Source organism: Prionailurus bengalensis, chromosome A3 (assembly GCF_016509475.1).
Source record: "Prionailurus bengalensis isolate Pbe53 chromosome A3, Fcat_Pben_1.1_paternal_pri, whole genome shotgun sequence".
NCBI lineage: Eukaryota > Metazoa > Chordata > Mammalia > Carnivora > Felidae > Prionailurus > Prionailurus bengalensis.
This window is the reverse complement of record NC_057354.1, coordinates 42,378,756-42,391,681: the sequence shown is the minus strand read 5'-3', so window position 1 is coordinate 42,391,681 and position 12,926 is coordinate 42,378,756. Positions and strand designations below refer to the sequence as shown.

Genomic DNA, 12,926 nt, shown 5'->3' with positions numbered 1-12,926 from the left:
TTATGTTGTGCACCTGAAACTAATATAACGTTATATGCCAGTCATAGCTCAGATAGGTAGGTAGGTAGGTAGATAGATAGACAGAGACAGAGAGAGAGAGAGAGAGAGATGGCATGTATCCAGGACTTGAGGATTGCAGGGACAGTTTGAGAAGAGATCACTGTCTTTTTTTTCTTTTTGCCACACAAAATAATAAGGATACCACCAAGAATAAAGTAGTAAATAACAAAAAGTTTACCATCATGAATTGAAAGGAAGGCCAAACATACAGCATAGTTTTTGAAAAGAAACATCCAGTGAATGAAAGCAATGTCTAAGGATCCACACAACTTATGATAGCTAAAACTGTGTTCATAATAAACCCTAAAGTCTTAAATGCCATTTAATTAGGAAGCACAAAATTAAATAAATTAAACATCTAAGTCAAAAACACAGGAATAAAATGAGATAAAGGAAAACAGAAGGGAGGAAATAAGGAAGAGAAAATCGAATATGGAATTAGAAAACAGAAGCAAAATAAAAGATTATACACCAAACAGCAAATTTAAAATATTATTAATTATAATGATGTATTATATGACAACAGTAAAGCATAAAAATGACTACCTTAAGAAAAAGAAAGAAGAATGTGGAAATAAAAAAAAAAGTAAAATATGGAAAGGGGAGTACTGACTGATACAGAAAAAAAATTATAAAACCAAACATTTCTTAAAACTTTTGAAATAAAATTGAAAGCCTAGATCAGTTGTAGAATGGATAGAAACTTTAAAGAGTTCCAGAAGAAATTAAGAAAGTTTTCAAAGAATTACATCTCTAAAAAGCACCAAGTTTAGACAGTTTCAAACTGTCAAAAAATAGATTATTCTTATCCTATTTTAACTCTCCCAAGGTAGAGTAAAAAATTTAGTGCTCAAATTGGTTTCGTGTCTAATGTGGTATCCAAATCTATCGAAAATAACATAACAAACTCCAATTGCGTTTACCAATATGAAAATCAATAAAATATTAGCAAATATAACACATTTTAAATTATAAGGTACTGTACTTTAAATTTTAAATTTTAAATTTTTAAATTTAAACTGTAAACACATTTTAAATTATAAGGCAGCACATCTTAAATTATAAGGTACTGTAATTAAATTATATTTATCTCAGAAATACAGAAGTAGCTCAAGACTGGTAAATCCAATATAATACACAATTTGTTAATATAATATCATGTAAATAAAATAACATAAAAAAAGGTTATTGCATCAAACAAACAAAAAGACACTTGCAAAAACCCTACTTTTCTTTTTCATTTGAAAGGAAAAACTTGGTATAATAATAGATGACATATGAGTCATGAAGGGATTAATAATCATATAGAATAGAAATTGCTCTAAGGTAAGAAATACAGACGCATCTATTTTAAAGCAAGATGAGGATACTATCAAAACCTAGGGGCACCTGGGTGGCTCAGTCAGTTGAGCGTCCAGCTTCGGCTCAGGTCACGATCTCACAGTTCATGGGTTCAAGTCCCACATCAGGCTCTGTGCTGACAGCTCAGAGGCTAGAGCCTGCTTCAGATTTTCTGTCTCCCTCTCTCACTTCCCCTCCCCCGCTCACACTTTGTCTCATTCTGTTTCTCAAAAATAAATAAATGTAAAAAAAAATTAAAAAAAAACCCAAACAAACCTATTTGCTATTATCCTGGAAGTACCAGCCAAGGAAGTTAAGCAAGAAAAGCATATTATATGTGTTGGAAAGAAATAGGTAACATAAATATTATTTACCCTGATATAAAAAAAAATACTGGACTACTCCAGCCAAAATACAATTGAAAACAATAAGAGAATTCAATAAGAGGACTGGGAACTAAGTTAATTACAATAATTTAGGGTTTCCTTATCTTTAAAAAATATAGCCAGCTTAAAATAAATAGAAGAAAATACCTAATTCAAATTATCAGCCTAAATAGTAAAATATGTAGAGATAATGTAGGATCTATATTGAAAAACTTAAGACTGTATTAAAATTTTCAGTTAGGCGAAATGGTTGGACCGCATGCATTTAATTCCTCTCCTTCCAGAGAGGAATTCTTATCATTTAAAGACTATAAATATCAAGAATATTAAGAATTCTTATAATTTAAATTCTTATAATTTAAAGAATAAATCACTTTAAACCCAGGGGTTGAAGAGAATGAGAGAAATAACGGTTGGATGAAAAATGGCAACTGATTTATGGCAGAAAAGCAGATGGAGAAGGGTGAGTCCTTAAAGGAGCAGCCGAACTGCCATCTACAGAGCAGGACGTTGGCTGCGCTCTCGGCTCTTAGAGCATCTCCAACTCAACGTGGAGGAATCTGGTGCCGCCGAGAATGGGGTGACAATGGGATCGCACACACGCAGAGGTTGGTTGAATGTCTTTTTAGAGAACATTTGCATTTCCTGGCCCTCCCTATCATCTCCCAGTTCTCCATTTGTCAACCTTTCCCCACCCATTCTCTGCTTCTCTCCTTCCTCCTCCAGTCCTGGGCTTCTTTGCCCTCTGGACTCCAATTGGATTGAACCGACGAGGGGAACCGTCGGGAAACTGGAGGGTGGAAGCAGAGAAGGAAGTAAGGGTGTTTGTTTCCCTATCTCGTTGTGGCTTTTTCACAATTCAGCTGTAGCCCTTCATGGGGCCAGCTCCTGTCTGGAGACCCTTCCATGAAAATAGCTCTCAAGAGGCTCCAGAACATGTTCCCTCCCTTTGTCCCTTCAGGCGCGGGAATGGTGATGGCTTCTACAGCTCCTGGTCCGGGAGGGCTTCCCCCTCCAGGGCTCGGTCCATCAGCCCTGCGCATTTCATTAATCGTTGCTCAGGCAGATGCCTGGACTGTGCGTGCTGATTCCTGCTGGGCCCCTGGCTGATTCTGCTACGCAACCAATGCGGCCTGCGTACCCACTCCCACTCGAGACCCTGAAGGACTGTGCGGATGGAAAAGCTCAAACTCCGAGTCCAGGTATACAGAGATAGAGATAGGGGCTAGGGGCTAGGGATAGGGCTAGGGGTTAGCGGATGAGGATAGGGTATAGGAATAGGGGATAGAGAATAGGGTTAGGAGATAGGGGATGGGGATGGGGGTAGGGATGGGAAATAGGGATAAGGAGAGGGGTAGAGATAGGGATAGAGATGATAAAGATAGAGACAGAGATATATCTGTATCTTTTTAAAACCTATCTATCTGTACTGCATATAGAAATTTATTTATATAGTATGTTGGTATAGCATACTTTTTTTTTTTCCTGGTAAGATACTAAAAATACCTGCTAATCTTTTGGGAAAAAAATTGTATAAGACAGAGCATGGCACAAGGCTTTGATCTTCACTGTAAGACTTTCTGTACATTCAATCAATCCGTGGTGAGCCTTAAAGCCAGACTTTCTGGAATCAAATCTCTGCTCCATCATTAACAGCTGTATGACCCCTTGGTGCCTCATTTTTCTTATCTATAAAACAGGAATGATGATTTTTTTTCACTTCATAAGGTTGCCTTAAGCTTCATTAAATAAGTGTGAAGCGCTCACAACAGTGCCTGGCACACAGTAAGAATTCGATTAATGTTATGTTTATTATTACGTAAGAGGTGGGCATATCTCTGGGACCATATTATTTATGCTCTTCAGTATTTAGACAAATAAATGATACTAATAAATCAGGAAAAATAACAAATAATTAAAAAAAAATTTTTTTAACGTTTATTTATTTTTGAGACAGAGAGAGACAGAGCATGAACGGGGGAGGGTCAGAGAGAGAGGGAGACACAGAATCTGAAACAGGCTCCAGGCTCTGAGCAGTCAGCACAGAGCCCGACACGGGGCTCGAACTCATGGACCGCGAGATCGTGACCTGAGCCGAAGTCGGACGCTTAACCGACTGAGCCACCCAGGCACCCCACAAATAATGTTTTCAAAAGAAAAGACACATGCATCCTCACTCACATGCTGGCATAGATTATTTTTTCATATAAATTAATTGTCACCCATTAAAACACCAAAAATATGTCTGAGACTTCACAGCATGGAACGGAAACAGGTTTCAGGTGGGAGAAGAGGAAAGCAGAGGGGTTTTTTGAAAGAGCACTGGTCCCAGACTCAGCAAATCCAGTCTGAACTCCCTATTCTGCTCCCTACTAGCTGTGTGTGGCCGGGGGTAAATCACCACCCGTCTCTGGTCCTTGGTTTGTTTGTGAGAGTTGCAACAGATGCTCTCTTGGGTGCTGCACAGCTCTGAAAGTCTGTCCCATTTACTGGGAGATCAGGGACACTCTCTGCAAGGACTAATGTCCCCGGGAGCATCTGAATGGCAAGGCAGGAGGCAACCCACTTTTTGCCACTTTGGGTTGGCCTCTTCCTTGGACACAAATTTCTTCTAAAAACAATTAGTGAGGGGCGCCTGGGTGGCTCAGTGGGTTAAGCGTCTGACTTCTGCTCAGGTCATGCTCTCACGGTTGGTGGGTTCCAGCCCTGCATCAGGCTCTGTGCTGACAGCTCTGAACCTGGAGCCTGCTTTGGATTCTGTGTCTCCCTCTCTCTCTGCCCCTCCCCTTCTTGTGTTCTCTCTCTCTCCCTCCCCCCCCTCTCAAAAATAAAAATGTTAAAAAAAATTTAAAAACAATTAGTGAAACATATGGAGTCATTTTATTTACCAAAGAGGAGCCCCAAAACAGCAAGAGGAGAAAAGATACTCCCCAATGACAACCTGGTCAGGATTCCATCCCCATGCTCAGAGGGGGTCCAGAAATCAGTGCATCTTTACACCTGAGCCCAGGAAAGGCAGAGAGAACTTTCGTCCCTCCTCTCCAGTCTGTCATTAGTCTTCAGGGTATGGGACTACTCAGGCATCTGGAGAGAAATTAGGAGTGGGCAAGGCAGCTCTGTTAATTTATTTCCAGGAAATTAGATGAAGTAGCTTCGCCTTACTCAAGGCTTGTGTTTCCAATCCTCTCTGGCTACCCTTTTTTCCCCCCTGCTTCTTTCTGCTTGGGTTATGTTAGCCACATGAGTCACTAGCAATTAGCAGCATACAACTTGCTATGTGCTAATGGTAGTGGATTTATTTGGCTCACAAATCTGCTACTTTAGTTTTGGGCCCCTTAAGTTTCATGGTTAGATATTAAAACTTGAAGTTGTAAATGACAAAAAGTAAACGGAAGGCCCAAGGAATGAAGGAACTGGACAGTATATATGCATTATGATTCGTTAATCGTATCCCCATAAAATAACCCTACCCTCCGCTTTTTAAGATGTCACCTCGTCTACCACGATAGATCAGAAAACGCTCTTGTGCACTTTCCCCTTTCTATGGCCAAATTTAAATTCCCCATGAGATGGAAGATGCACTAATTTAAATCTGATGACAAAATTAGTAAACAGCACAATAACCACACTTTGAAATTTTTTCAGCTTTCTATCACGTCAGACTCGGGGTACCTTTGCTTAGGAAAGCCCTGACCCACTGCCTTCTCATATCTCTGCCTCCCAATAACCAGCGTGGAGACCCCAGCCACAGAAACATGCACCGAAAAACAACGGGGGCCTGAAGAAATTCAAGACAGGAGGAGAAGCGAAGTCGAGGATGACCGTAGCTGGACTGCTAATTTCTGTCAAGTTTACTGTTGACTTATTTGGCATGACTTATTTACACTCACAGTGTGGGGCTACGAACAGATTTATACAGGTGTCTTATCTCTCCGTTTACGTGCCTTACTTAAAAAAATGTTTAATGTTTATTTGTTTTTGAGAGAGAAAGAAAGATGGTGCGAGCAGGGAAGGACCAGAGAGAGAGGGACAGAGGATCCGAACTGGGGTCCGTGCTGACATCAGAGAGCCTGATGCAGGGCTTGAACTCATGAACCATGAGGTCATGATCTGAGCCAAAGTCAGAAGCTCAACCAACTGAGCCACCCAGGCCCTCCTCACTGGCTACACCTCAAGTGTGCAGTAGCTACACGTGATTATTGTTGAATTGGACAGCGCAGATAAAGAGCATTTCCATCATTGCAGAAAGTTCTATCAGCCATCGCTGGTCTGGAGAGAAGACTATCCTTTTCGTTAGCTTTTGCACCGTATTCCAGCAACCTGAGGAAGACGATACTCACAAATTGTCCCTGCATATGGCACTGTGGAATTATTTCCTGGAATGATGGCTATGAAGCAACAAAATGCAAACCTGCCACCCGCTGAGGTCTCTTTGTTCTAGAGCCCAAACTCCCTTCAACACTCCATGGAAGTTATCATCTTGCCCAAGAGTTCTAGACATATTCATGGCACCCTTGTTCTCACAGTGACTTCTGCCTCCTGACTCCTATTTCCTTACTGCATAAACCTAGACATCCAACTAGCCCTTTGGCTTTGTTTTCCACGTACAAAACACAAAATATCCACATAAAAAATGCTTATGGGTAGGGTAGGGGCAGAGAAGGAGCATTTCAATGGAGTTTTCAATGTAACATCAGGCATCTTCAAATTTCATCCGGCCACCTAACCACAGAGTACTCTCCACTACCCCTTTCCTCAAGGCAACCTTCAACATAACCCCATGTTAGTGTCTCCTCTCTCTCCGACCCTTTTCTCTTTCTATGTCTTCAGTTCTCCCTCTCACGTGTACCATAAATTCCTTCTCTGGTCTCACATCCTCTTTGGTGATATTTTGTAGTCCTGCCTCATTGAGACCCTTTTATTTCCCCCCAGAATCTTAGCTACTCAAAGCAAAGTTGCTTTGGGTAATTTCCCAAAGACTGGAGAAACTGGAGAAACACTCCAGTACTAGCTATTAAAAGAGTGGACCTTTCACCTCTGAATAGGAGCATAATTTCTTCTTTCTTTGACCCCCTTAAAGCCTGCAGCATTATAAAGCTTCTTTGCTCTGCTATGCTAATGGAACAAACCAAGTCTGCTACACATCAGGGACACGCTATCCCTGGATTCACAGAAAGGCTTGCAAGTGCACAGGAACCCATAGCTCTACTTTGTGCAAGACTTGAAATCTCAGTTCAGATTAGGAAGACTTAAAAATTCCATGGAGGAGAGGGGCCTGGGTGGCTCAGTTGGTTGAGTGTCCGACTTCGGCTCAGGTCATGATCTTGCAGTTTGTGGGTTTGAGCCCCGCGTCAGGTTCTGTGCTGACAGCTCGGAGCCTGGAGCCTGCTTCGGATTCTGTGTCTCCCTCTCTCTCCGTCCCTCCCTCGCTTGCTCGTTCCTTCTCTCTCTCTCTCAAATAAATAAAAACGTTTAAAAAAAATCCATGAAGGACTTTTAAAAAGGATTGATGTAGACTTCTCAGGTTGTAACTTCTTTTTTTTCCTGAAAGTCACTTAAATGAAAAGGATTCGTATTTCTATGTGAAAATAAACATTTTGAGTCTTAATTCTCCAAGGCACAACTGTTACCTATAATGCCAACATGACTTTTTTTTTTAAGTTTATTTATTTTGAGAAAGAGAGTGTGCAGGAGAAGCAGAGAGAGAAGCAGAGAGAGAGAGAATCCCAAGCAGGTTCTGCACTGATCTGAGCTAAAATTGAGTCAGACATTTAACCAGCTGAGCCACCCAGGCGCCCTCCCAACATGACTTTAATTTTCTGGGTTACTAAAAGAAAATTTGTTTGGGGACTGACTCCTATCATTTAAACTTTGTTTAACATAGTGATTACCCAACATTAGTGTGAATTAGAATGCCCTAGAATCCTCCTTAAAATACAGATTGCTGGATTTCGCCATGGAGTTTCTGATTTAGTAGGTCTCTGATGACAATTTTGGTTTCTAAATGCACATATAGAGAAATCAAAATTAAAAGATTAAACTCTGTGTGTGTGTGTGTGTGTGCACCCTCATTGACCCTACTGTACTTCTTATAAAGGTGGGCTTATTTTTGTTTCTGTCAAAAGGGCCTAGGCTCCTTCCAATTCCCTAGGCAGGTTGAAGAAGATTTGGGGGTCAAAAAAGTTGATAGTGTATGCATGATTATCCCACCCCACTTGGGGGGCGGTGGTGGTATTTAATCCAGTACAGAAATGAAGATCTCCTAACTGGCTTCAGATCATCCCAAAAGGAAGACAGGACTCCTCTGTTGGATAATGTTTTCAAAGTGTTCTAGGTAAGAAAAAAGGCTCCCAAACTGGGACTGTACCTTTAGTTTTCAAGGATCCCTTGGTACAGGAATAAAGCAAAATTACGGGGCAGGAAAAATATGAGGGCCTATGAATCAGTCCATGTGCATGCGTACCTTCATCAGGACAATTGTTCCCCCAGAACCCTCTTGGACACGGGGATTTCTTCATCCTGAGCCTTTTTTGTAACCCTGGTGACCATCAGCACGTCCTGATGACTGGCATCTGCCAGTCGTGGTCAATGTCACCATAACAACCACTTTTTCCACTGCTCTGTGTCTCTCCCACTGCTGCTTCCTCCTAAAACTGACAAGCTCTTTTATACACCGCATGGTTCCATTTTAACAGGTTATTTTATATAGGGTTATATGAATAACCAGATATATCCTTTGTGTTTAATCATATAGGTCCACCAAACATCACATCTCTCAAATGAGGAGTCCCCAAAACCCAGTGCCGGTCAGAATAATTTAGCTTTCTTCTCGTCATTGGGTTCTTTCTTCTAAAAATGGAATGACAAAAAATATCACAGTTGATGTAGGCAGCCTTAGACTTAGCCCAGCTAGATAGGCTTTACAGTGAGTGACAAATAGCTTTGCTATTAAGTCTTCTCTAACAACAACAAGTTGTGCTTAATGCAAAGTCCCCCTTAAATCATGAGAAGCTGGATAATCTCACAGCTGAGAGGCAATGCTTAACTAAGCATGCATTGCTGGGTTCCATGAGCCTCCAGTGTCCTGCAAATATAGTGTTCCTTCTCCACTAACGGAAGAGGATGATGAGAAAGGAAGTCCTTGGTGAAACCGTGAATTCATGAAAGATGGTCTTTGTTCTCCGTCCCCTCCTTCAACTTTTTCCCTTACCCAGTTGGATCCATGGATGCATTCTTGCAACTTCTCTGTAAGACTTAAATCATTACAAAATTATTTCTTTTTTACCTAGACTGTGACTTTAGTTATTACTGAATGAAAGTTCCTGAGAGTGACACATACCCTGCTTCACTTTTCTGACACTCTGTGTCTCACCTCCATCCCTCCAAAAACACTGCTTTTCTTGGTCATGTGTTTTTTTTTTTTTTTTCTGGGAGAAGCAAAGTCTTTTCAAAATAAGATTTCTATACATCCCATTAAAAAAGAAATTTATTGTATTTGAAAATATATGAGTTCAAAGTTTTCCACTGCTTTATCTACAGATCCTAACAGCTAATGCTATTGAGTACTTCCATATGCTGATTACTGTGCAAGTTGCCTTCCACATTATTCCATGGAATCGTCACAAAATCTCTAGAGGTAATCTCTAATGAGGAAACTGAGGCAAGGAAGATTATGCAAGTTTCCCAATGTCACACGACCATCAAGGGTAGGTCAATGTGACAAAAAAAAAATCCATTTTATCTTCCAAAGGGAGGAACCCATTTCCTGTTTCTTCGGAGAGGGGAAAATCTGAAGCTCTTGGGAGAGAAGGACAGTTCCCATAATAAGCCTTGCTGGCTGTGAAATTGACTATTTTCCAGGGTGATATAAAAAGCAGGCGGAAAGGTGATGTTAATGACACTTGAGGCTCCTTCTTGGTATCTTTGCACTTCCAGATGCTGAGCGGGAAAATCTCTCTGTCCCTAATTACTTTTGACAGTCTTGAAAATGAAGTCAGGTCAGAGTTACAGTCAGAATATTCAGGCAGAATATTCAGGCTGCAGCTGAATTTATTACAAAAGGACAGAAGAACTTGATTTTGGTGTATACGACTCAGTAATTGCTAAAAAAAAAAAGAGCAGAGGCAAAGCTGAAAATATAGATAATTGGAGGAACAATAATCATTATTATGGAGATAATAGAGGTACATTCCTCTAGAACCATGGCTTTTGGTCAGCACTTAAATCATAGGTTCTAAATTTATCCGTCCTCTGTGATGCAAAAGCAATGTTCTAAACAATCTGGAATGTAGTAATGAAAAGAAAAGAATGATACAGAATATTGTCCTCACAACCTCAATGGCCTTCAAGTGTATTCTTCTAAAGAACTCATCATCATGGTGAGACCCAGAAGCTCTTTAGAAACCAACTCCTACCTTTGAACCTGCCATGTTCACGTGGGCCCCACATGCTTCCCTCCTGCCATGTCCCTTGACTGGCACGCCCCTGACACCCTTCTTTGTCAATCTGGGTCTTGCCATCCTCCATGGCCTGGCTCAGTTTTGCTCTTCCAGACCTCTTTCCCTGACCACCCCCACACAGCACACAGCTAACCCTGACCACCCCCACACAGTTGAATGCTCCATTCAACAGACAATTATCACACATGGTCTTGTGGTCATTCTCAAATTATTGTCTTCAGTGGCCATTTGAATCTTGAATCATATTTTCATTTCCCATGTGTAGCAGACTTGTTTCTTTATTTAGCTTGGAATTTCCTTAAGGCCAGGGTTGTGTGCCCCATGACCAAGTGGAGAGGAGGTCCAGTAACTGGCAGATAAAGCAATGGGGCTGTTGGGCAGAAGTGGAAGGTACAGAGGAAGCGGAGATGGCCTAAAGATGCTGGGGTCGAGGTGGGACATACAGTAAACAATGTACCAGGTGTAGAGCTCAGGAGAGAAGTCTGCTGGATTTTAAGAAATTGGGGAGGAGAAGGAGAGGAAGAAAAAGAAGAAGGGCAAGGGGAGGGAGAAGTGAAGGAGGGAGAGGTGGAGGAAGAGGGGGAAGAGAAGGAGGAGGAGGGGGAGAGGAGGAGGAAGAAGAAAACTGGGGAGAGTAATTCTGATTCTACCACTTCCTAGTTGAGTCAGAAAAGACCAGTTCCCCCAGCTGTGTGTGGTTTCCTCCTCTGTAAAAAGAGGATGAAGGGACTTGTCTCAAAGTGCCACCAGGAGGATAAAATGAGATACTGCATGTAAAGGTAATTGTGGTCTCTACCCTCCTTTCATACAAGTCCTTTCTTTCTACTACAGGGGAACTAAAACATGACTATTGGAATTACAGGAGTGGAGGAAAATCGAGGAGATATTTTGAAAGCCAAGGGCGAATCTAACAGACATGTAGCAAATTGACCTCTGTAACAATCAATCAAGGAGACAACAGAAGGAAAGTAAGCACTAATTGGGCTCCAGTTCTGTCTCAAGCGCTCTGCTGGACTAGGTTACCGTGGATGGTAAATAAAACACAGTCTTTGGGACCCTGATTCCAAATAACGAAAAGTATCTCATAGCAGATTAAATACTCAAGGTCTGGAAATTTTTAAATAGCATTATTTAAAGCCAGAACATAAACTGGAGTAACAAATTCAATGCTAGTCAGCTCAGCATCATTTGTGGGGAAATACCAGGAACGGTTGTGAAGGGAACAACTTGATAAACGTTAAGGTAATTTGATTAGAAACATGCAATATATGCTTCTGATGGGAGAAGATATTCTAACAGCTCACTGGTTGGCTTCCTTTGAAGTCATTTACTGCCATGGTTTCTGAGTTTAGACCAACATCCCTCCTGTTAACGATAATGGATTAGGAGCACTAACCATATGATAGCTAATAGCTTAAGATTTTTTTTCAAGTGTGGAGGTAGAACAAAGAATAAAAATGATGGAAATATAATGTTGAAGGTGAAAGAGACAGTAAGGAGGGATATATAGCTTAAATCTGAGAACCCCCCAGGTAAAATGTGTATTTTTAAATTTCCACAGAGTTTGCATTTGGAATATATATAGGTATCTGCATCTTTTCAAGAACACTGTATGGAAAACAAAACTTATTGCAAAAATTTTTTTTCATCGGTTGATACTATGAAGCAATATTAGGCAAATGGATACATTCTAGTAGGACTGCAGTTATATTTGCGATGTCTATCTGGGAATTTAAAAATGATGATGCTCAAGGAAAGAATGCAGTCAAACTGTGAGTGCATAAATACACTAGGAATCATTAAATGAAGATGGTTAAGTAGAGTTGTGTAGGACTCGAACTCTGGGGATGAACTTTCCTAAGTGCCTTTGATAGCTCATGGCACATTCATCCCCTCGGAATTTCTCTTGACTCTGATCAAGGGCTCTGGTTGGCAATGCTCTGCCTACAAGTCGAATGCTAAAGGGTGGCTGAGCATGACTTCTCTCCAGCCTGAGAGCCAAATGGGACACAAGGATGTCCAGCTCTCTCTCCAGGAACTCTCTAAAGGCTCTGAGGAGCAGGTGGGAGGGGCAGGACCAGCCATCCTAGGTCAGCTCCACATCAGATTCACTGCACTGTGGATGTGGAATCACCCTCTCTCACATTGGTTCAACCACCACCACTCCCAACCCCCGGAGCCTCACACACTGTCCTTGGATGCCCACATTTCATCCCACCCCAAGGCAGCCAACTCACGTCAGTGTTTTGCTTCATTTCCAAGGGCGAATGCCTGCCTTCCTCTAGCAATAACCTGTTATGTGATCCTGAGCAAACTGTGTCATTTATCACTGTCTTGTGGCAACCACAGCCATCTCCGAGTACTCTAGTTCCATGAATTGCCATCCTTCAACCCACCTACAAAAGTATCGTTCCCTCCATCCTCTCAGGGACCTTTCTAAAACATCTACCAGGTGGGAATTGTAACATCCGCATTACCCACTTGACCAGGTTACCTGGGGGATGAATTAAGCTAATTCATGCCAAAAGCTGTGGAAATAGTTGAAATTACTGCACAACCTCAAAAGAAGATGTGTTTTAACTCTGCCATTTTCTATGGGATCAGTTGGGTTTTTTTTTAAACTTCCTAGAGGAGAAATTTAAGCGATATTGTTATAAACAATCTCTAAACATTTAACGTT

At 41.3% G+C, this 12,926-nt stretch overlaps 1 long non-coding RNA gene across 1 annotated transcript; it reads left to right on the top strand.

Moving 5' to 3' along the window:
• The first annotated feature begins 2,301 nt into the window (after positions 1 to 2,301).
• LOC122466961 lies at positions 2,302 to 11,307 on the top strand. The gene is made up of 4 exons (XR_006292799.1): positions 2,302 to 2,395; positions 2,850 to 2,989; positions 9,327 to 9,423; positions 11,078 to 11,307. It is a non-coding gene; the product is annotated as an uncharacterized LOC122466961 (long non-coding RNA).
• Positions 11,308 to 12,926: the final 1,619 nt, after the last annotated feature.